The following is a 17,352-nucleotide window of genomic DNA, read 5'->3' as shown; positions in this document are numbered from 1 at the left end:
TCATGCCAAAGGACATTCAGCTTGCTCGCCGTATCCGTGGAGAGCGTGCATAAGCTAAAACGACCACCCTAGTATACACCAAACTCGGCCCTTCTCAGGGCCAAAATATCCTTCTAAGGAGATTTCAGACATTCCTAGCATCAGTCATATGAATTAACCTTCATCTATACATATAATAAATAAATAAATACAATAATTTAGGTGTCATACATACACTGTACACGTGATATCAATAAATCAAGTCATTTGTAGTACAACCTGTCCTCTTACAAACAAAATGCCGTCGCTTTTCATTCTTATGCACTGCCAAGGATCCTCCCCCCCCCCCCCCCCCTCCAAAAAAAAAAAAAAAAAAATTGTCATACTGTACTAGAAATAAAAGCAGCTTGTATAAGTGACATACTGTCCTGTCCTGTTTTATTCTGTTTTTGGTCCTCTGGCTTAATCTGTTAAGTTAGGAGATGACATTTTAAATTAACCGTTTTCTTGACATTTTCAAACCTTAAGAGGGTGGCCTGCATAGTAATCCTAATGTGGAACATAACAATGAATCTCTAATCTCTAGAAAAAAGATACCGAGTGTTTATATGTGTGTTGAGAGAGAGAGAGAGAGAGAGAGAGAGAGAGAGAGAGAGAGAGAGAGAGAGAGAGAGAGAGAGAGAGAGAGAGAGAGAGAGAGAGAGAGAGAGAGACATGCAGAGACAGAGACAGAGACAGACAGACAGACAGACAGACAGACAGACAGACAGACAGACAGACAGACAGACAGACAGAGACTGAGAGAGAGAAACACACACAGACAGTTTCATAAATATTCTCATTTTATAGCTATTTGCTTTCAGTGACAGAGGTTTTTGTTATAATAGTGTTGGTGTCTAACACTCACAATCTCTTTAGAAATTAAAGTGTGGCTCCAATGGAGCCGAGTTTGTTGGTTTGAGGCCAAGCCACCACCACAGGGCAGTAAGTAAGCCGTTTACTTGGAGGAGGTGTACTTGGTGACGGCCTTAGTGCCCTCAGAGACGGCGTGCTTGGCCAGTTCTCCGGGCAACAGGAGCCTTACAGCCGTCTGGATCTCCCGACTGGTAATGGTGGAACGCTTGTTGTAGTGGGCCAGGCGAGAAGCCTCGGCGGCGATGCGCTCGAAGATGTCGTTCACGAACGAGTTCATGATCGACATGGCTTTGGAAGAGATACCAGTGTCGGGGTGGACCTGCTTCAGCACTTTGTAGATGTAGATGCTGTAGCTCTCCTTCCTCCTGCGCTTCTTTTTCTTATCGCCCTTGGCAATGGCCTTCTGGGCCTTTCCGGCCTTCTTGGCAGCCTTTCCAGATGCCTTGGGTGGCATGATGATGCTCGTGCTGGCTGGCGTTGCGATACAATAATGAACTTTTGCGCGAGTCGAGCTTTCCTTTTATATCCCGCTCGCGACTCAGCTCAGAGCGGGTCGCGTGGCGGAGCGCGCTGATTGGTCAGTGGCGGACTCCCTTGATCCTGAGCGGGGTATATAACACGAAGCTCGATCTGCGGGCCGGCATAAAAAAAAAATTATACAATGGAACCCCCAAGTGCAGCAGGTGCACAGGGGAACACAGCTACAGGGAATGCACAAACCCTACACCCAAATGTGCTCTATGCAATGGTCCACACATTGCAATCTCGCATCTTTGTCCTCGCAGGCAAGAGGCAATCAAGCAATTGCATGAAACGGAGACAGCAGCCCGCCAACAGGCAGCTATTACCATCCCTGCCCCTCCTCCACCAGTAAATGCCTGGGGCATCCCTAACCAACAACAGGCCCAGTCGGTGGCCCAAGGGGGACACCAAAGCACCCAGCACCCCCATAACCCCACGGTTATTCCAGAACAAACCCAGAATCAAACACAACAGGCCCCAACACCTAACTCTCTTGCAACAAACCCCGATCCCAAGCCCAGCTTAGGGGCCGAACTCCTAACATTTGCTCAAATCCAATTTCCAGACAACCCAGTGAAGCTCCTAGGTTTCTGGAACTCACTTAGGAAAGACAATGGCCTACCCCCTGTCCATATGTCCGAGGACTCGCTTGCCTACTTGACTCCTAGCATCACAACAACCGCCGGCCAGGCCCAAGCACAACCCAACAACCCCAACCCTAGTACTCCTCGCCCCCAGGCCTCTACCAACGCCCAGGAGACTCCAAACTCCCTGAACAACCCCGGCCCCTCCACCCCGACATTCTGGGAAACACCTATGTCCACCCTTCCTGGAACACTCCCACATCAGATCGCCCTCCAAGCTCTCACAAACTCCCTTGCCATACGGAACCCCATCCGGGGCACTAGGAAATTTCGCTTCAAACACCGCAGCCCCACAACAATATATTCCACACAACGCTGTACCAAGAGGCCTAGGACCAACACCTACAGCCGAACCCCATCCCCTGTGGACGGAGCAAGGGCAAGCAACCCCCACAACTCTTCACCAGAGAGCGACTCTAGCACCACGGATGTCGACATCATGAACAGCAGTGACACCGAAGACCCCCCAATGGCACAGCAACGTATGGGAAACCCCAACCCCAACCAATCCCCGACCGGAACCAGGAACAAGATACCTGACTCAACAGCTTTACCCCCCTCCTCCACAAACAGAAGCGACCAAACCGAATGTAATAACATTGGCACTACAACCAAACAATCACTTCCGTCTCATAGTCAATAATGGGGATCACAATCCTTCAGGTGAACATCAGACATTACTTCAACAACAGATACCTTCTCACTCTGGAGGTAGCCAGACTTAACCCAGATGTTGTCTTACTCAATGAAACAGCGGCCAGACAAGACCAGCACATCTCCATCTGGGGATATTCCACCAGGGAAGTCAACAGGGGTAGGTACAGTGGGGTGGCAATACTAATAAGAAGAGGGCTCTCCTACCGCCCCATCCTCATAGAAGACGACAACTTTCTTGCAATAGAACTCACCACTTCACACGGCCCCCTCATTGTCTGCACCGCATATCTACCACCTAGACTGGCCTACCTCCCCTCCATCCCTCTGAACAAGCTGCTCGACAGGAACCTCCCCACTATCATCGCAGGAGACCTGAATGCCCACCATCAGGCCTTATTCAACGCTCCTGACAGGCCAGACCTCAAGGGCAGGCAGCTCTTCAATCTAATGCAAAACCGGGACCTCTCCTTCCAAGGCCCCCACTTTAAGACGTTCTTTGCGGGCAACCATAGGGGCACCCCTGACATAGTGCTGACCAACAGAGATTGTGACCTGTTCCACTGCAGAGTAACCCCAGGCAAGAACGTGGGGTCGGATCACATCCCTGTGGTCACATCCCTCCAAGCAACCCCCTTCAGATATGTGGCACCATCCAGGCCCAGATTGGAAACCATACGTGCCCGTGACTATGACACCTTCCTTGCTGGCGACCCCATCCTTGAGTTCGACAACCTCCCAACCCAAACAATCGACCAAGCAGTAAACACCATCCACAACCGGATCCAGCTTGCAACCGAGGCCACTTGTGAAATATCCACCACTAGGACTTACCACCAATATAAGCCGACCCGAGAAATCAGAGGCAAAATGAATGTGTACCAGCGAGCCTGCCAAAGCCACTACCAAACAGGCCAGCCACCAGCGTTGACCCTACAAACACTCAGAAGGGAAACCATAGACCTTACGCTGACCCACAAGAGCCACATTTGGAGAACCCTAGTGAGACAGGCCAACCAGTACAAAAGGGAGCCGGGAACTTTCTGGCGCAATGATCAGACAGCTCCTGGGATCGGTTAACCCCAGCCTCACCCACCTTGTACACACATTCCTTGACGAAGATGAAGAGGAGCAACAAGAAAAAATAGGAAGACCCGCAGGATCAGGCTGACCTCATGGGCGCAGTTTGGAAAAAGACACTCACAGCTTCAAACAGCAGAGCCTTCAACAACACTCACTTTGAACGTGTCAACCAATGGACAACAGAAAATGCCGCCTCCCTTAACAGCACCCCTCTGATTGACCTGACAACCCTAGAAGACGACCACCCTTTAACAAGACCCATAACTATGCTAGAGATGAGAGGAGTCATCAAAAACACCAGAGATAAGGCCCCAGGACCATCAGGGATCAAAGCGCTGCAGATCAAACTTCTACCAGGCAATCTTATGCAATCCATACTCAACCTATTCAACGCTATGCTGGCATCGGGTCACATTCCTGTAGCATTCAAGTCAGCCAAGATGATATTCATTCCCAAACCCAAGAAAGACCCCCACCAACCTGGCAACTACCGACCAATCTCACTCTTAGACTCAATAGGCAAGTGCTTTGAAAAAATCATGTCAAACCGCCTTAACTACTACATGGAGTACAACAACCTCTTCACAGAAAAGCAGTTTGGCTTTCGAGCACATAGATCAACCCAGCACGCAATTAACATCATCTACGACGCCTTAAGCTCAATTCGCAAGCAAAAACAGGTAGCCTTGATTGCGACGAGGGACGTACACAAGGCCTTCGACAGCCTGTGGCACGATGGTCTGGTGTACAAACTAGCAGACTTACCAGCGCAAAACTGGACCCTCCTCAGGCTGATCAGTAATTTCCTTAAGAATAGGCAAGTTACCCCCAGCTTCAAGGCAAACGAGGCCGCAGCCTTCACCCCAACAGCTGGAGTCCCCCAAGGATCATGCTTGAGCCCGGTTCTCTTCAACATCTTTGTAAATGACCTGCCCCAACCAGAGTATAGGGACACCATTATCGTACAATTTGCGGACGACGTAACGCACGTAATAACATCTAACCCTAGCAGCCAAGCGGCCAAAGCATGCAACTGCAACCCGTAAGGCAAACGTAGAACTAGCAAGGACTGCTAACTGGGAAAGGAAATGGAGGATCACCACTAACCCAGAAAAGATTCAATTAAGCACTGTCGGCTGTATGGCCTTCTCAATTGAAAATGAGGGGGGAATAAGAATCAGGGGTGAACCCATAGCCATCTCAAACTCCAACACAGTGCTCGGTTACAACTTCAACAGGCTTACTCAACTCCTCCCAGTACGTATCCCAGAAGACAGCGATGGCCCGGGGCTCACTGGCGAGGCTCTTCCGTTTCAACCAAGCCCCATCCCACATCAAGCTCCACCTGTACAGAATGATCATAAGGCCTAGCTTGGAATACCCATACGTTCCCCTGAACCTCACCAACAAATCCAACATGTTGAAGATTCAACGAGTACAAAACAAAGCACTTCGCTTTGCAGAGGGCCTGACTCTGAGTGACAGGGTGAGAACCGACCTGATCCATGAGACGCTCAACATGAAGCCAATGAACATTAGGCTCAGCTACCTGGCCAGAAGACAGCTGTACCGTATGAAGAACATGTATGTCCCAGACCCAGAAGATCCCTTCGTAGCAGAAAACACCACCAGCGACTACGAGATCCACGAACCACCACACAGAACCAGAAGAATCACTCTCCAACAAAAAGTGATCAGACATATCCATGATGAGGCCTTCCCAAGCCCTCAGATACTAAGCGGTCTGCCAGACGATCCAGATGAGTGGCCCATCCCGGACCCAATCTACACCAAATGAAGAATAAAGAAAGAAAGAAAAAAAAAATATATAAATAATAAAAAAAAAAAAAAAAAAAAAAATAAATAAATAATAAATAAATAAATAAAAAAAAAAAAAAAAAAAAAAAAAAAAAAAAAAAAAAAAAAAAAAAAATATATAATAAATAAAACACCTACAAAAAAATATAAAACCAAAAAACCATTTGTCGTGGCGTCAGAAGTGTAACTACCCTGATGTTTCTAAGATTAGCCTCCTTCAGCCAACTCCATCGGCTCTAGTGCTTTAGGACACCAACAAGGTCACAAACACTAGCCCCCCCAGCCAATGTACTGACAACCCAACATAACACACACGCAAACAAACAACACATACAAAAATGTCAACCCATGGTGGACAGGCCACCGAACTTTCAAACCTCCTCTCTCTCGACACCCGCATCCTCTTCCTGAATTTCATCTCCCCATCCCTCTACCTCCCCCATCCTTTCCATTCCCTATGGACATCAAAGCAAAGCCGGCATAAAACACCACAAACCCACAACAGCAGCAGCAATGTCAGGACGCGGCAAGGGAGGCAAAGTGAAGGGCAAGTCAAAGTCTCGCTCCAGCAGGGCCGGACTTCAGTTCCCCGTGGGCAGAATTCACCGTCTGCTGCGTAAAGGCAACTACGCCGAACGCGTCGGTGCTGGCGCTCCTGTCTACCTGGCAGCCGTCATGGAATACCTCGCTGCCGAAGTTCTGGAGCTCGCCGGTAACGCCGCACGTGACAACAAGAAGACCCGTATCATCCCACGTCACTTGCAGTTGGCCATCCGCAACGACGAAGAACTCAACAAACTTCTGTCTGGCGTAACCATTGCACAGGGAGGTGTTCTTCCAAACATTCAGGCAGTTCTTTTGCCAAAGAAGACAGAGAAGAAGTAAGCACTTCTGCCACCCACCACGACAAATACCATAACCAGGCTCCATCCGGAGCCACACACACTTTAATAGAGAGATTCAAGTAGACAATCAACTTTCAAACATTAATAATAACATTTATATTGATTTCATGTGAAATGTGTACATAACAAACAAACAAAACAAAATTATAGGGGATATTCAGCATCACTTGGAATATTAACCAATCATATAAATCCAATATATATTTTATATTTTACTTTAAGCGAGGAATTCATATTCTATCAATTTTTAATCATACAAATGAACAAAAGCAATTCTTCACTAGACGTAATGAATGAATAAATGATCAAGGTTTTAATGTGTTTCATGAATATATATATATATATATATATATATATATATATATATATATATATATATATATATATATATATATATATATATATATATATATATATATATATATAATATAATATAATATAATATATTATAATACTTGTGAACCAGAATATGTTTGAGCAGCAGCGATCGTGCCATTGGCCGAAGTGCAACAATTCAAATAATTTAAAGGGCCTGCTCGGGTATATAAGAGAGGCTGGGAGACTGGGGCCGGTGGTGGGTGATGGGTGATGAGTGATGGTGTGGTGTGGTGTGGTGTTGTTAAGAGTTGATTTACGGCCAGCCAGCCAGCTGCAGCCAAGGCAGGGCAGGGCAAGGCAAGGCAAGGCAAGGCAAGGCAATAACAGGACAGGACAGGCAAGGCAAGGCAAGGCAAGGCAAGGCAAGCAGGCGGGCGGGCGGGCGGGCGGGCGGGCGGGCGGGCGGGCAGCCAGCCAGCCAGCCAGCCAGCCAGCCACTCCCACTTTGTATTTATATGCATTCAATTTATATTCAAACATTATATATGTTAAGGGCCTAGTTTTAGTGTTTATTTTAAAAATGACAAACATCGAGTCGTTTTACCAGTCCTTTAGCGTTAACGGTGATGCATTTTAAAACTGAACAGAAATCACCTTTTCTGGATATATCAAATATCGAATCCGCTTAATGTGCCTACAATTCAATCATTCAAAAAATACATAATTTACATCATGCCTTTTCATAGAACAGACAATAAGATTTGAGACAATAAGAACTTTAGTTTTATAACTAAAGTTGCACAATTATACCAACTCTATGGTGGCTGGGTGGTAAGGTGTGTGGCTGGTGTTTTGGAAGTCGCGAGTTCAAACGACCCAATGGGAGTACTTTTTTTTTTTTTATGCCATACAATCTTCCTAGTACTATTATGTAGGTGTGTGTGTGTGTGTTTTTATTCATTCTTTGGTTTTATAGATGACATACATATTGACTCCTTTTACCGGTCCTTAATTAGGCTCTGGGGAAGCAATGGTGGTGGTGGTGGTGCATTTAAAACTAAACCAAAAATCACCAGTTCTGGACGCGTCAAATATCATATCCGCTTAATGTGTCTACAACCTAATTACTTAAAACTACACTATTTAATTCATTCATATCATGTGCATATTGGTCATTATGCTCATACAACCGACATAACAATTTATTTTCATTATTAGAATCATACATTTCATCAAGTAATACAGATACAAAGAGATTTTCTTTCTGAGAAGACCGTTAGTATTGGCTGGCTGGCAGGCAGGCAGGCATTTGAGGGTTATTATTTCGCCTGTTGATTGGGGGGAGGGTTGATGTGTTAGGGGGTTTTCGGTTAGGTGTGGTGGTGGTGATTGGTGGTGATTGGTGGTGGTGGTGATTGGTGGTGAGTAGTGGTGGTGGTGGTGGTGGTGGTGGTGGTAGTGGTGGTAGTAGGTGGGAGGGGGGGGGGGGGGGGGAAGGGGAATGATGGTCTGTGGATTCCTTCTCCGTACCCCCTTACATATAAGCAAAAACATGCCTTCCTGTGGGTATAGAAACATTAACACAAATTATATCAGTAACTGATATTGTAGCCTTTTAAACAGAAAAGATTTGTACATACAAATACTTTTAAATTATCATTTATTTGTGGAAATGGCATTTACGTCATTAAATTGATACCTCAGCATCAAGTGTCCTGCAGTGGTCCAGTGGTAAAGTGTATATAAGTGATGCGTATTCTTGGAGTTGCGAGTTCAAACCCGGATTAAGCTATATATATATATATATATATATATATATATATATATATATATATATATATATATATATATATATATATATATATATATATATATATATATATATATATATATATATTTTGTTTTGTTTTGGTTGTTTGTTTTTGTATAAAGCCTCACACACTATATTAAGCGAGTTTGTTTTAAACATGACATACATATTAATTCATTTTACCAGGCCTTATTCCACACAACTCCGTGAATTTCCCGTGGAGCCAGCCAGCCAGCCAGCCAGCCATTCAAACAAAAACAAACGAAACAAAACAAAACAAAACAAAAAACATTATTGCCAACAGCATTTGGTGTTCCCAGGCGGTCACCCATCCAAGTACTAACCAAACCCAACGTTGCTTAACTTCGCTGATCGGACGAGAAGCGGTGTTCTCAACGTGGTATGGCCGTTGGCATGAGACTGCCTACACATTGTGGCTAATAACCAACTCTTTTTAGTCATCACGGCAGGATACGGACCTTCTTGTGGTGTCTTAATGGTAATTGTATCCTAACATATTTTTGTCTCCTTGGCATGGATATTTAACATCGTTTATTCAGTCTTGGGTTTATGTTCTTTCGCCATTTACAGACATTTTACATCTACCTACTTCCTCAGCCTACCCTGCCAATTTCTAATGAATTTGTGGATTTTCTTTTGTAATACATACATGTGTGTGCTCATCTGCTCTTCAGTTTTTATGATATTTGTCTCATCTGTCCTGCTTTATGATACTTTTACAAAGAACATGAACAAATGCTTCTATTTTAGAGAAGATATGGGATCCAGGTTTCGGAGCCGTAAAACCAACCGTCGTGATTGGTGGACGAGTTGCCAGGTTGCAGCTTCTGTACCGTGCCGGCACATAAATAGGTTCGGCTCAAGCGGCGGCAGCATCATTCCCCCGTGACTGTCTGAGCGTCTCTCATCACCTTGGTTATCTCATCATCATCATCATGGTAGAAGCAAAGCCTACCAAGAAGGCTGCGGCTGCTGCTGCTGTGGTGGCCACCACCAGGAAACCTCGCGTCCAGGTTGCTCACCCGAAAACTAGTCAAATGGTTCTAGCCGCGGTCGCAGCACTCAAAGACCGTAAGGGCTCGTCTCTACAAGCAATCAAGAAGTACGTTGTTGCCAACAACAAAGTCGAGGCTGCCAAGATCGCCATTTACATCCGAAGATTTCTCAAGAAAGCAGTGGCTGACGGCATTCTTGTTCAGACCAAGGGAAGTGGAGCTAGTGGATCATTCAAGCTGGCCGTAGCAGAGAAGAGGGCCGTTCTAACTCCCAAGAAAGCCACCACAACCAAGAAACCATCTACAGCAGCAAAGAAGGCCGTGGTAACTCCCAAGAAAGCCGCCACAAGCAACAAACCACCTACAGCCTTGAAAAAGAAGCAGCAGCAGCAGCAGCTTGTTGTTGGGAACAAAAAGCCCAAAATAAAGAGAGCTTCAAAATCTCCCAAACCACCCAAGGCAAAGAAAGCTGTCAAGAAAACAACAAAGGCAAAATAAACGACGACATGCAAGCAGCATGAATACACATGACAATAAACATCCAGGCCTCCCCCCTCAGTGGAGGGGCCTCATATGATTCCAAAAAGAGTTTAGTTTTGTAGACAAATAAATCATTACTTTTGGGGTAGATTTACTCTGTATATTATATATATATATATATATATATATATATATATATATATATATATATATATATATATATATATATACACATATACATGGGTGAGGTGATATGGTACCAAAGTTTTGGGTGAGGTGATTGACATTTACACAAGATAAAACACGAACCAATGGGAATAAAAACATAAGAATGGAAGTAACTGCAGAAGGCCTATTGGCCCATAACACAAGCACTTCCTCTTGATGCTTCTATATTGGTTCGGAGTCTTGAAGCTATAATATATATATATATATATATATATATATATATATATATATATATATATATATATATATATATATATATATATATATATATATATATATATATATATATATATGCACACAAAACTAAATAGTCTTGTTAGACAAATTGCCCCTATTAGAGGCAAGTTGACTAACAAGCCGAATGACTGCAATTGTTTTGAATTTGAGTTAAATCTAACATAGAAATGTAATCAAACCTAACCTAACCTATGCTAACCCAAGCTAAGCTAACCTAACCTAACCTAAGCTAACCCAAGCTAAGCTAAGCTAACCTAACCTAACCTAAGCTAAGCTAACCTAACCTAACCTAACCCAGCAATTCATGATCTTAATATAATACTGTTAATTGGATAAACCAATTTGGAAAGAAATGTTCGAAAATAACAAAATTAACTGTGCTTGTTAGGAAAATTGGGCCTTGCATACTTGTCCCAATAGTGTGGTTCTCGCTTTTAGGTACGACATAAACGTATACCTAAGTTGAGAGAGAAAAAGATTCGCACTCAAACATGCATATCGATTGCCAGTCCTGAATTCTGGGTAGATATTCGTGTCCTCCCTTTTCATTTACCATCATTTGGATACTATCAAAACAGCTCTGAGAAGGATAAAATGAATAAAACGGGTAGCTCACTCATGTAAAAAGGAAGAGTTGGGAAAGATCTCTCTCTCTCTCTCTCTCCCTCACCCCCCCCCCCCCCACCACCACCAATGATCCTGCTCTGCTAGTATATAACGGAACAAACCTTCCCCCCCCCCCCACCCCTCCCTCCCCAATCAGAGTCCCTTTAAGCATGCGAGGATAAAAAATAGATTTCATAAGACCCAATGTGCTAGCTGATATCAAAACAATTTATGTTATCGTCTATTAAGCCCTTCAGTAAAAAAGTATAGGGACCTAATTAGGTCCCGTTTTGAGGTGGTGGTGGGTGGAATCGATGGATTAGCCAAGCTCTTATCCGCCGAATCCGTAGAGGGTACGACCCTGGCGCTTCAGAGCGTACACCACGTCCATGGCAGTGACGGTCTTCCTCTTGGCGTGTTCCGTGTAGGTTACAGCATCACGGATGACGTTCTCGAGGAACACCTTCAGGACGCCACGGGTCTCTTCGTAGATGAGACCCGAAATACGCTTCACGCCGCCACGACGAGCTAAGCGACGAATAGCGGGCTTGGTGATGCCCTGGATGTTGTCACGTAGCACCTTACGATGACGCTTGGCGCCACCCTTTCCGAGTCCCTTGCCTCCCTTGCCGCGTCCAGTCATGGTGTTGAAGTTGTGTGAATAATAATAAAATTTCGGCACGATTTCCCCAGACTATATCCCGTCAAGCGGACGTACTTGTAGCATGGCAACTCCTAACTCCTGCCTGTCCTTACTTTATGCTTGTACTCGAGCAGAAACACGGCTTTCTCACAACGCTTTCAAAACTGCAGTTGCCTACTCGTCTGTTTCACGTCTCTGTGAAATGACTTTTGCACAAATCCAAAAAATAGAGCAAAATCAGCGATAATAGTGTTTGAGGTGAGCTGCCTGTTGGCTGCAGCCAGAGGAAGGAGGGGAGGGGCAACGGGGTGACGTAGGCGAGTCGAGCAGCCAATGGCGCTCGAGCAAGCGCCTCGAGACGGCGTATATAAGCAAAAATTTTTCGGCGCCGGCCATCACAAACCACAGTTGTTCACCATGGCTCGCACCAAGCAGACTGCTCGCAAGTCCACGGGAGGCAAGGCTCCTCGTAAGCAGCTGGCCACCAAGGCAGCACGCAAGTCTGCTCCTGCCACAGGGGGCGTGAAGAAGCCTCACCGTTACAGGCCCGGAACGGTCGCCCTGCGTGAGATCCGTCGTTACCAGAAGAGCACAGAGTTGCTCATCAGGAAACTTCCCTTCCAGCGTCTGGTGCGCGAGATTGCCCAGGACTTCAAGACCGATCTTCGCTTCCAGTCGTCTGCCGTCATGGCTTTACAGGAGGCATCCGAGGCTTACCTGGTCGGTCTCTTCGAGGACACTAACCTCTGTGCCATCCACGCCAAGCGTGTCACCATCATGCCAAAGGACATTCAGCTTGCTCGCCGTATCCGTGGAGAGCGTGCATAAGCTAAAACGACCACCCTAGTATACACCAAACTCGGCCCTTCTCAGGGCCAAAATATCCTTCTAAGGAGATTTCAGACATTCCTAGCATCAGTCATATGAATTAACCTTCATCTATACATATAATAAATAAATAAATACAATAATTTAGGTGTCATACATACACTGTACACGTGATATCAATAAATCAAGTCATTTGTAGTACAACCTGTCCTCTTACAAACAAAATGCCGTCGCTTTTCATTCTTATGCACTGCCAAGGATCCTCCCCCCCCCCCCCCCCCCTCCAAAAAAAAAAAAAAAAAAATTGTCATACTGTACTAGAAATAAAAGCAGCTTGTATAAGTGACATACTGTCCTGTCCTGTTTTATTCTGTTTTTGGTCCTCTGGCTTAATCTGTTAAGTTAGGAGATGACATTTTAAATTAACCGTTTTCTTGACATTTTCAAACCTTAAGAGGGTGGCCTGCATAGTAATCCTAATGTGGAACATAACAATGAATCTCTAATCTCTAGAAAAAAGATACCGAGTGTTTATATGTGTGTTGAGAGAGAGAGAGAGAGAGAGAGAGAGAGAGAGAGAGAGAGAGAGAGAGAGAGAGAGAGAGAGAGAGAGAGAGAGAGAGAGAGAGAGAGAGAGAGAGAGAGAGAGACATGCAGAGACAGAGACAGAGACAGACAGACAGACAGACAGACAGACAGACAGACAGACAGACAGACAGACAGACAGACAGAGACTGAGAGAGAGAAACACACACAGACAGTTTCATAAATATTCTCATTTTATAGCTATTTGCTTTCAGTGACAGAGGTTTTTGTTATAATAGTAGTTGGTGTCTAACACTCACAATCTCTTTAGAAATTAAAGTGTGGCTCCAATGGAGCCGAGTTTGTTGGTTTGAGGCCAAGCCACCACCACAGGGCAGTAAGTAAGCCGTTTACTTGGAGGAGGTGTACTTGGTGACGGCCTTAGTGCCCTCAGAGACGGCGTGCTTGGCCAGTTCTCCGGGCAACAGGAGCCTTACAGCCGTCTGGATCTCCCGACTGGTAATGGTGGAACGCTTGTTGTAGTGGGCCAGGCGAGAAGCCTCGGCGGCGATGCGCTCGAAGATGTCGTTCACGAACGAGTTCATGATCGACATGGCTTTGGAAGAGATACCAGTGTCGGGGTGGACCTGCTTCAGCACTTTGTAGATGTAGATGCTGTAGCTCTCCTTCCTCCTGCGCTTCTTTTTCTTATCGCCCTTGGCAATGGCCTTCTGGGCCTTTCCGGCCTTCTTGGCAGCCTTTCCAGATGCCTTGGGTGGCATGATGATGCTCGTGCTGGCTGGCGTTGCGATACAATAATGAACTTTTGCGCGAGTCGAGCTTTCCTTTTATATCCCGCTCGCGACTCAGCTCAGAGCGGGTCGCGTGGCGGAGCGCGCTGATTGGTCAGTGGCGGACTCCCTTGATCCTGAGCGGGGTATATAACACGAAGCTCGATCTGCGGGCCGGCATAAAACACCACAAACCCACAACAGCAGCAGCAATGTCAGGACGCGGCAAGGGAGGCAAAGTGAAGGGCAAGTCAAAGTCTCGCTCCAGCAGGGCCGGACTTCAGTTCCCCGTGGGCAGAATTCACCGTCTGCTGCGTAAAGGCAACTACGCCGAACGCGTCGGTGCTGGCGCTCCTGTCTACCTGGCAGCCGTCATGGAATACCTCGCTGCCGAAGTTCTGGAGCTCGCCGGTAACGCCGCACGTGACAACAAGAAGACCCGTATCATCCCACGTCACTTGCAGTTGGCCATCCGCAACGACGAAGAACTCAACAAACTTCTGTCTGGCGTAACCATTGCACAGGGAGGTGTTCTTCCAAACATTCAGGCAGTTCTTTTGCCAAAGAAGACAGAGAAGAAGTAAGCACTTCTGCCACCCACCACGACAAATACCATAACCAGGCTCCATCCGGAGCCACACACACTTTAATAGAGAGATTCAAGTAGACAATCAACTTTCAAACATTAATAATAACATTTATATTGATTTCATGTGAAATGTGTACATAACAAACAAACAAAACAAAATTATAGGGGATATTCAGCATCACTTGGAATATTAACCAATCATATAAATCCAATATATATTTTATATTTTACTTTAAGCGAGGAATTCATATTCTATCAATTTTTAATCATACAAATGAACAAAAGCAATTCTTCACTAGACGTAATGAATGAATAAATGATCAAGGTTTTAATGTGTTTCATGAATATATATATATATATATATATATATATATATATATATATATATATATATATATATATATATATATATATATATATATATATATATATATATAATATAATATAATATAATATATTATAATACTTGTGAACCAGAATATGTTTGAGCAGCAGCGATCGTGCCATTGGCCGAAGTGCAACAATTCAAATAATTTAAAGGGCCTGCTCGGGTATATAAGAGAGGCTGGGAGACTGGGGCCGGTGGTGGGTGATGGGTGATGAGTGATGGTGTGGTGTGGTGTGGTGTTGTTAAGAGTTGATTTACGGCCAGCCAGCCAGCTGCAGCCAAGGCAGGGCAGGGCAAGGCAAGGCAAGGCAAGGCAAGGCAATAACAGGACAGGACAGGCAAGGCAAGGCAAGGCAAGGCAAGGCAAGCAGGCGGGCGGGCGGGCGGGCGGGCGGGCGGGCGGGCGGGCAGCCAGCCAGCCAGCCAGCCAGCCAGCCACTCCCACTTTGTATTTATATGCATTCAATTTATATTCAAACATTATATATGTTAAGGGCCTAGTTTTAGTGTTTATTTTAAAAATGACAAACATCGAGTCGTTTTACCAGTCCTTTAGCGTTAACGGTGATGCATTTTAAAACTGAACAGAAATCACCTTTTCTGGATATATCAAATATCGAATCCGCTTAATGTGCCTACAATTCAATCATTCAAAAAATACATAATTTACATCATGCCTTTTCATAGAACAGACAATAAGATTTGAGACAATAAGAACTTTAGTTTTATAACTAAAGTTGCACAATTATACCAACTCTATGGTGGCTGGGTGGTAAGGTGTGTGGCTGGTGTTTTGGAAGTCGCGAGTTCAAACGACCCAATGGGAGTACTTTTTTTTTTTTTTATGCCATACAATCTTCCTAGTACTATTATGTAGGTGTGTGTGTGTGTGTTTTTATTCATTCTTTGGTTTTATAGATGACATACATATTGACTCCTTTTACCGGTCCTTAATTAGGCTCTGGGGAAGCAATGGTGGTGGTGGTGGTGCATTTAAAACTAAACCAAAAATCACCAGTTCTGGACGCGTCAAATATCATATCCGCTTAATGTGTCTACAACCTAATTACTTAAAACTACACTATTTAATTCATTCATATCATGTGCATATTGGTCATTATGCTCATACAACCGACATAACAATTTATTTTCATTATTAGAATCATACATTTCATCAAGTAATACAGATACAAAGAGATTTTCTTTCTGAGAAGACCGTTAGTATTGGCTGGCTGGCAGGCAGGCAGGCATTTGAGGGTTATTATTTCGCCTGTTGATTGGGGGGAGGGTTGATGTGTTAGGGGGTTTTCGGTTAGGTGTGGTGGTGGTGATTGGTGGTGATTGGTGGTGGTGGTGATTGGTGGTGAGTAGTGGTGGTGGTGGTGGTGGTGGTGGTGGTAGTGGTGGTAGTAGGTGGGAGGGGGGGGGGGGGGGGGGAAGGGGAATGATGGTCTGTGGATTCCTTCTCCGTACCCCCTTACATATAAGCAAAAACATGCCTTCCTGTGGGTATAGAAACATTAACACAAATTATATCAGTAACTGATATTGTAGCCTTTTAAACAGAAAAGATTTGTACATACAAATACTTTTAAATTATCATTTATTTGTGGAAATGGCATTTACGTCATTAAATTGATACCTCAGCATCAAGTGTCCTGCAGTGGTCCAGTGGTAAAGTGTATATAAGTGATGCGTATTCTTGGAGTTGCGAGTTCAAACCCGGATTAAGCTATATATATATATATATATATATATATATATATATATAATATATATATATATATATATATATATATATATATATATATATATATATATATATATATATATATATATTTTGTTTTGTTTTGGTTGTTTGTTTTTGTATAAAGCCTCACACACTATATTAAGCGAGTTTGTTTTAAACATGACATACATATTAATTCATTTTACCAGGCCTTATTCCACACAACTCCGTGAATTTCCCGTGGAGCCAGCCAGCCAGCCAGCCAGCCATTCAAACAAAAACAAACGAAACAAAACAAAACAAAACAAAAAACATTATTGCCAACAGCATTTGGTGTTCCCAGGCGGTCACCCATCCAAGTACTAACCAAACCCAACGTTGCTTAACTTCGCTGATCGGACGAGAAGCGGTGTTCTCAACGTGGTATGGCCGTTGGCATGAGACTGCCTACACATTGTGGCTAATAACCAACTCTTTTTAGTCATCACGGCAGGATACGGACCTTCTTGTGGTGTCTTAATGGTAATTGTATCCTAACATATTTTTGTCTCCTTGGCATGGATATTTAACATCGTTTATTCAGTCTTGGGTTTATGTTCTTTCGCCATTTACAGACATTTTACATCTACCTACTTCCTCAGCCT

General features: G+C 44.5%; 2 non-coding genes across 2 annotated transcripts; both read right to left on the bottom strand.

Annotated features, from left to right (window-relative positions):
* Window positions 1-8,943: 8,943 nt before the first annotated feature.
* On the bottom strand, window positions 8,944-9,062 carry LOC138361905 (5S ribosomal RNA). Its single transcript, XR_011227268.1, has one exon. It is a non-coding gene; the product is annotated as a 5S ribosomal RNA (ribosomal RNA).
* Window positions 9,063-17,026: 7,964 nt separating this feature from the next.
* LOC138361904 (5S ribosomal RNA) lies at window positions 17,027-17,145 on the bottom strand. The gene has a single exon (XR_011227267.1). It is a non-coding gene; the product is annotated as a 5S ribosomal RNA (ribosomal RNA).
* Window positions 17,146-17,352: the final 207 nt, after the last annotated feature.

The sequence above is a fragment of the Procambarus clarkii genome, unplaced genomic scaffold (assembly GCF_040958095.1).
Source record: "Procambarus clarkii isolate CNS0578487 unplaced genomic scaffold, FALCON_Pclarkii_2.0 HiC_scaffold_992, whole genome shotgun sequence".
NCBI lineage: Eukaryota > Metazoa > Arthropoda > Malacostraca > Decapoda > Cambaridae > Procambarus > Procambarus clarkii.
This window is presented reverse-complemented; position numbering and strand designations above follow the sequence as displayed.